We start from the raw sequence: 8437 nt of genomic DNA on the forward strand, positions 1-8437 counted from the left end.
GACTAGGGCTCAATTCCTGGGTCAGGAAGATCCCTCGGAGAAGGGAATGGCAACCCGCTCCAGTATTTGTGCCTGGAGAACTCCATGGACAGAGGAGCCTGGCAGGCTACAGTCCATGGGGTTGCAAAGACTCTGACACGACTGAGCAACTAACATACACACACAGTTGATTTACAATATTGTGTTAGTCTCAGATTTTCTGTTAAAACTTAGCTTAAGGGAAAGGGGTGGGAGTCCAGGACCCACCAAGATAGGGCTCTGGGACATACCCCCTTGCTTTGGGTGGGGAACAGTGGCTTGGTGTCAGAGTAACCCAGAAGCATTCAGCCTTTTGGGGGTGAGAAAGCAAAATTCACCTTTTCCCCCAGAACTGGATTTAGGCGACCAAAGAGTTCTGGCTCCCCCTGGTGCCCAGAAGAGGTAAAACAATTACAGAGAGGAAGACTTCCTCCCAAATGGCAGTGTGCTCCAGTATTCTTGCCTGGAAAATTCCATGGACAGAGGAACCTTGCAGGCTACAGTCCATGGGGCCACAAAAAGCCCAACACGACTGAGCGTGTATGCACACACCCATGCAAACACCCACACATGCACCCACGTATGGTAAATATTAGGTTGGTGCAAATGTGATTACAGTTTTGGACCCTGAATTTTAAATCATGTGTGTGTTTATTAGCCCCTCAGCCACGCCCGACTCTTTGCAACCCCATGCAGTGGAGCTTGCCAGGCTCCCCTGTCCATAGAATTCTCCAGGCAAGGACACTGGAGTGGGTTGCCATTCCTAGGCTCAAATACATCTTTATTAATAAAAATAGGAACCATTACAATCAACACATTTTTGCCAATGAGAAATAAGTTTGTTTATTCCTGTAGTGTAAAAATCCTTGCTTTGGGATTTGACAAACTCTTGGAATGCGTTTTCTGCATCCTACTGGTTGTGGAAGCATTTTCCCTGCAAAACTTTATTGAGATGCTTGAAGAAGCGGTCATCAGTTTGTGAGAGGTCAGGTGAATGTGGTGGATGAGGAAAGCTTTTGTCTTCCTCATTTCCAATTCATTCAGCTTTTGAAGCACTGGTTGTGCAACATGTGGTTGGACATCGTTGTGGAGAAGAACTGGGCCCGTTCTGTTGACCAATACAGGCTGCAGGCGCTGCAGTTTCCAGTGCTTCTCATTGATTTGCTGAGCATACTTCTCAGATGTAGTGGTTTCACTGGGATTCAGGAAGCTATGGTGGATCAGACAGGCAGCAGACCACCAAACAGTGACCATGACCTTTTTTTTGGTGCAAATTTGGCCTTGGGAAAGTGCTTTGGGGCACCTTCTCGGTCCAACCACTGAGTTGGTCATCACCAGTTGTCATATAAAAGCCACTTTTCATCACATCACCATCCAATTGAGAAATGGTTCGTTGTTGTTGCATAGAATAAGAGAAGACGACACTTCAAAATGACAATTTTTGTTATTTGCTGTCAGCTCGTAAGGCACCCACTTACTGAGATTTTTCACCTTTCCAATTTACCTCAAATGCTGGTGTTGAGTTCTTTGGCAACTTCTCATGTAAGATCAACTCCTCATGTAGTTTTAAGAGGATCAGCTTCAATGATCCTTTCAGCTGGCCATTGTCAACTTCCAATGGCCGGTCACTGCACTCCTCATCCTCAAGGCTCTCGTCTCCTTTGCAAAACTTCTTGAACCACCACTGCACTGTATGTTCACTAGCAGTTCCTGGACCAAATGTGTTGTTGATGTTGCAAGTTATCTCCACTGCTTTATGACCCATTTCAAACTTGAATAGGAAAATCGCTCAAACTTGCTTTTTGTCTCACATCATTTCTATAATCTAAAATAAATATAAAATAAACAACAAGTAGCAAGTCATTTGCAAAAAAAAAAAAAACCATAAAGTGAGCAATGTGCATTCAAATAACATATAACAGCCACACAGACCAAAGGAACAGAGCAGAGAGCCCAGATATAAAGCCACGTGCATGGGGTCAGTTAATTCATGACAAAGGTGCCAAGTACACACAGGAAGGAAAAGGAAGAATTAGTATTAGTTAAAATGCCCATACTACCCAAAGCCATCTATAGATTCAATTCAGTCCCTACCAAAATTCCAGTGGCATCTTTCACAGAAATAGGAACAACATTCCTGAAATTTGTATGGAGTCAAAAAGGATCCCAAATAGTCAAAGCAATCTGGAGAAGGAAAAACAAAGTTGAAGACATCACACCTACTGATTTCAAACTATACTACAAAGCTACAGTAATCAAAAGAGTATGGGTTTGGCATAAAAATAGACACAGAGACCTATGGAGGAGAACTAAGAGCCCAGAAGTAAACCCCAGCATACACAGTTAACTAATGTTTAACAAGGAAGCAAACTACACAATGGGGAAAGGATAATACCTTCAATGTGGTGCTGGGAAAGCTGGATAAATCACACATGGAAAAATGAAATTGGATACTTATCTTTCACAACTCACAAAAATTAATTCAGAATGGATTAAAGACTTAAACACAAGACTTGAAATCATAAAACTCCTAGGCTCAAACACAGGTTGGGAACTCTTTGACACTGATCTTGGCAACAATTTTTTGGCTATAATACAAAAGGAAGAGCAACAAAAGCAAGCGGGACTATGTGAAACTGAAAGTCGCTCAGTCGTGTCTGAGTCTTTGTGACCCCATGAACTGTACAGTATACATGTATAAATATATGGCTTCCCAGGTGACACTAGTAAAGAACCTGCTTGCCAAGGCAGATGTAAGAGACATGGGTTTGATCTCTGGGTCAGGAAGATCGCCTGGAGGAGGAAATGGCACCCCACTCCAGTATTCTTGCCTGGAGAATCCCACGGACACAAGAGACTGGTGGGCTACAGTCCATGGGGCTGCAAAGAGTTGGACATGACTGAGCAACTAGGCATAATACAACCGCACAACAACATACGTGAAGAGGCAAAACAATAATTCAACAGGACATACTTATAGAGCAGAATAATCACTGAAGAAACAGCACGCTAGAGTTTACCCAAATAGATGAAAAGGATTGAGAACAGATTTAAGAAATTTTTGAAACCCAAGCGGGGAAAGTAGAGAGAGACCACACAGCATGGTGATCTGCAGAAAACTAAAGAAAGAGAGAAAATGTCAAAAATAGCTCAAACATACTACTTTCAAAGAAAGCCTCTTTTGGTCTTTCAGTAACTCCCATAATGAATCAGCAACTTCTCCCAGTAAGAGAATCAATGCAAAGTGCAAGTCTTAACCTCCTCAGTTTATCACTCCTGCCAAACTCTAGCCCAGGAATTCTTACCTGTCTCATTACATCTCCAATCCCTTCAAGTAGAATGTTTTTATCTAGCTTCTCTTGCTGTCATCAAAAGAGGAGTTGTTCCAGATTACCTGGGTTTCAAGATCACCACAAGCAAGATCCAAATTAATTTTAATGTTTACAATATCTAAGTGATGGTGCCCAGGTGGCTTCCCAAATTAATGTTCACTAACATTCAAATAAGGATCAAGTCTATGTTACTCAAAGGATTCCACGTCTTGGAAAAAGAAATTTCCTCAATTCAATTCATGAAGCTAACATATCCTTGGTGTAAAAGCTTTCTTACATTATTCTAAAAGGAGAAGTGGTAGGAGGAGCTAAGATGGCGGAGGAATAGGACAGGGAGACCACTTTCTCCCCTACAAATTCATCGAAAGAACATTTGAACGCTGAGCTAACTTCACAAAACAACTTCTGATCGCTAGCAGAAGACAAGAGGCACCCAGAAAAGCAGCCCATTGTCTTCGAAAGGAGGTAGGACAAAATATAAAAGATAAAAAGAGAGACAAAAGGGCTAGGGACAGAGACCCGTCCCGGAAAGGGAGTCTTAATAGAGGAAGTTTCCAAACACCAGGAAACCCTCTCACTGGCGGGTCTGGGGGAAGTTTTCGAATCTCGGAGGGCAACCTAACTGGGAGGAAAAATAAGTAAAACCCACAGATTACATGCCTAAAAGCAACTCCCAGCAGGAAAGTACCCCAGACGCCTGCATCCGCCACCAGCAAATGGGGGCGGAAAAGGAGAGGAGCGGGCGGCATTGCTTAGGGTAAGGACCAGGCCCGAATGACCTGAGGGCAGTTGGAGGGAGCTAATGAGAGATAGCAACTTAAAACTGTGGGATAGCAAGAGAGAGAGAGAAAATTAACTGGCCGAACACACTGCCTGCCGTTAGCAGAACAAAGGGACCGAGCAAGTCCAGAGAAGAGCTAGCCGGCTGTGGACCTGCCCAGCCCCGCCCGAGGCAGGAGGCAGGGGGGAGGGGAAAGGGGCAAACATGGCCCCGAAGACGGCATCCCCTACTAAACTGTAGACAGGCCTCCAGTTTCTAACCGAAGACTTCCTGAGATTCTGGATGGTCGACATCTGCAGGGAGGGTCGCAGCGAGACACAAGGTGCACTCATCCGACCGGCCCGGGCGGAAACTGAGGCTGGGGCCGCGGAGGGGAGAAGGCGCACGCACCCGGGGAGAGTGCGCCCATCAAGTTCCTGGCTGCCTGAGCTGCTCCAGCGGGGAAGGCAGAAAACGCAGGCGCAACCGAGTCCGTGCTTTTGTGGAATACCTGAAAACTGGAACCACGCGCAGTGCAGGGCCCGCTCCACATAGAGCAGCCGGGAGCCTGAGCAGCGTAGACGGGGAAAGCAGTGCCCCTTCCTCCCCGCAGGGCGACAGAACTAGCAACCTGAGCAAGGGACCACCACCTCCGCCCGCCTGTGTCAGGGCGGAAATTAGACACTGAAGAGACCAGCAAACAGAAGCCAAATAAACAAAGGGAACCGCTTCAGAAGGGACCGGTGCAACAGATTAAAATCCCTGTAGGTAATACCGACTACACCGGAAGGGGCCTGTAGATATCGAGAAGTGTAAGCTGGAACGAGGAGCTATCCGAAACTGAACCAAACCCACACTGACCGCAACAGCTCCAGAGAAATTCCTAGATATGTTTTTACCTTTTTTTCTTTTCTTTTCTTATTTTTTCTCTTTTATTTTCTTTTAATATTCCCTATCACTCCCCCATTACTCCTTAACTTTCATTTTCATATATTTTTACTATTTTTTTTATTAGGAAAAAAATTTTTTTGCTTGTTTTATTTTTTCTCTTATTTTCTTTTAAATTCCTCTATTACTCCTCTACTACTCCTTAATTTTCATTTTCATTTCACTATAACCTTGCAAAAACAAAAAGGAGAAGCCCTATTTGTAAACCAAACTTCATATATATTTCAAAATTTTTTTACGTTTTTGTTTTTAATATTGTATTTTTAAGAGTCTAACCTCTACTCTAGATTTTTAATCTTTGTTTTTCAGTATGTGATATAAATTTTGGACATTTAAGAATCCAATATTCAGTTCCCATTTTTATTCAGGAGTGTGTTGCTTATTCTCTCCCAATCTTGACTCTCCGTTTTCTACCTCAGATCACCTCTATTTCCTCCTTTCTCCTTCTCTTCCCAATCCAATTCTGTGAATCTCTGTGGGTGTCTGGGCTACGGAGAACACTTTGGGAACAGACAACTGTGTAGATCTGTCTCTCTCCTCTTGAGCCCCCTTCTTCTCCTCCTGCTCACCTCTATCTCCCTCCTCCCTCTCCTCTTCTTCATGTAACTCTGTGAACCTCTCTGGGTGTCCCTCATGGTGGAGAATCTTTTCACCATTAACCTAGAAGTTTTATTAGCAGTGCTGTATAGTTGGAGAAGTCTTGAGACTACTGGAAGAATAAAACTGAAATCCAGAGGCAGGAGGCTTAAGCCCCAAACCTGAGAACACCAGAAAACTCCTGACTACACGGAACATTAAGTAATAAGAGATCATCCAAAAGCCTCCATACCTACACTGAAACCAATCACCACCCAAGAGCCAATAAGTTCCAGAGCAAGACATACCACGCAAATTCTCCAGCAAGCAGGAACATAGCCCTGAGCGTCAACATACAGGTTGCCCAAAGTCACACCTAACACATGGACCCATCTCAAAACTCATTACTGGACACTCCATTGCACTCCAGAGAAAAGAAATCCAGTTCCATGCACCAGAACACCAAGGCAAGCTTCCCTAACCAGGAAACCTTGACAAGCCAATTGTCCAACCCCACCCACCTGGGTGAAACCTCCACAATAAAAAGGAACCACAGACCTCCAGAATACAGAAAGCCCACTCCAGACACAGCAATCTAAACAAGATGAAAAGGCAGACAAATACCCAACAGGTAAAGGAACATGAAAAATGCCCACCAAGTCAAACAAAAGAGGAGGAGATAGGGAATCTACCTGAAAAAGAATTTAGAATAATGATAATAAAAATGATCCAAAGTCTTGAAAACAAAATGGAGTTACAGATAAATAGCCTGGAGACAAAGATTGAGAAGATGCAAGAAATGTTTAATAAGGACCTAGAAGAAATAAAAAGAGTCAATTAAAAATGAATAATGCAATAAATGAGATAAAAGGAGAAGTGAATAATTTTCATTTCTTAAGACAGATGGAAAAATAAGTAAAACATTACAACATTAAATCAAACATGTATTAAACTAATACCCTATGATCAAGTAGTTTTTATTCCAAGAAATCAAGGATGTTGATTCAATATTAAGAAAGCAATGGATGTAATTAATTAAAACAACAAATCAGAGGATTAAAAGCTAAATTTTGAGCCAAAGGAAACTTCCTAAGCTTGATAGGTTATTTACCCAAAATCAATCCTAAAGGAAATCAACCCTGACTATTCATTGGAAGGATTGATGCTTAAGCTGAAGCTCCAATACTTTGGTCACCTGATGTAAAGAGCCAACTCATCAGGGAAAAGACCCTGATACTGGGGAAGATTGAGGGCATGAGGAGAAGGGGACAACAGAGGATGAGATGGTTGGATGGCATCACCAACTCAATGGACATGAGTTTGAGCAAACTCTGGGAGATGGTGAAGGACAGGGAAGCCTGGCGTGCTGCAGTCCATGAGATCACAAAGAATTGGACAAGAATTAGCGACTGAACACCAGCAACAGCGAAATTCTTATTAAACAGCAAAATTCTAAAGCTGCTCCTGTAAATATCAGGAAGAACAAAAGAACAACTCTGTACCACCGCTGTTACTCAATCTTGCTATGGAGGTGGTGGTCATGAAAGCTGAGAGCAGATTTCTGTTTCTGGCATCACTTTGCAGAACAAACTCTTGAGATACAGCTGATCTCATCAAAGACAGGAGAGAAAAGAGCTACAACCCACAGCCTGAGCACCAGACAACCAGGAGGGACAAGAGAGGCCAGAGGACAGAGTGGCAGTGGGCGGGGGTTCGACCCCTGGTCAGGGAACTGAGATCCCACACACCATGGAACGAATAAGCCCACGAGCTGCATCCAGAGAGTCCTTGCACTGAAACGAGAAATCCCACATGGCCCAGCAAAGATTCCACGTGCTGCAGCTAAGACCCAACGAAGCCAAATAAGGAAATATTTTTTAACACTGAACTGTAATAAAATGCTATCAAGACCTTTATAACATATCAAGACTTGTGCAAGACCCCCCCCCAAAAAGCAGTATTTAGAAATTTAAAGGCTTAAATGCATATGTTAGGAACAAAGAAAGACTGTCCATTAATGAGCTAACTGTCCAATTTAAGAAGATGAAAAGAAACTACAGAAATAAACCTAAATAAAATAAGGGAAAATAATCAACATTAGAGGGGGAAAGACAATTTGGTTCTTTTAACAGGTTAATGAATAGGATAAATGTATGATGAAAACAACTTGAAACATAAAATGCACAAATTTTTAAAAGTTTAAAATGTAAAAAGGGCTAGTCAAACTAAGTACAAATGAAAAGCAACATATCAAAATGAGTGGGATATCATTAATGCTGTGCTTAAAAGGAAATATATAGCATTACATTTTTTATTTAAAAAAATCTCAAATCAGTCATGTAAATCTCTGCCTTAAGAAACAAGAAAAAGAAAAGCAAAAAAAGTCTAAATAAACATAAGGAAGGAAATAATAAATAAAAGAGCAGAAACCAATTAAGTTGAAAATGGAGGCAGGGAGGGAAAAAAAATCAATTAAACCAAAAGCCGATTCTTTGAAAAGATCAGTCAAGTTGATATTCCACTAGCCAGACTAACAAAGATAAAGAATGTAAAAGATTCAAATTACCAATATTGGAAATGAAAGAGAGGAAATTGCTACATTCTCCACAGACATGATAAGAATAATAAAGGAGTATACAAACAATTCTCTGAAAATGAACTCGACAATTTAGATAAAATAGGCCTATTCCTTGAGATGATGCTATCTACCAAAATGCACTCAATAAGGAATGGATAACCGGGACAGTCTTATATATATTAAACAAGTTGAATTTGCAGTTTAAAATTTCCAGCAAGGAAAATA

General features: G+C 42.0%; 1 long non-coding RNA gene across 1 annotated transcript; it reads right to left on the reverse strand.

Moving 5' to 3' along the window:
- Nucleotides 1–1404: 1404 nt before the first annotated feature.
- Nucleotides 1405–3412, reverse strand: LOC122455307. The gene is made up of 3 exons (XR_006273636.1): nucleotides 3324–3412; nucleotides 2113–2202; nucleotides 1405–1843 (listed from the first exon to the last, which is right to left on the reverse strand). It is a non-coding gene; the product is annotated as an uncharacterized LOC122455307 (long non-coding RNA).
- Nucleotides 3413–8437: the final 5025 nt, after the last annotated feature.

This window comes from Cervus canadensis, chromosome 17, assembly GCF_019320065.1.
Source record: "Cervus canadensis isolate Bull #8, Minnesota chromosome 17, ASM1932006v1, whole genome shotgun sequence".
Lineage (NCBI taxonomy): Eukaryota > Metazoa > Chordata > Mammalia > Artiodactyla > Cervidae > Cervus > Cervus canadensis.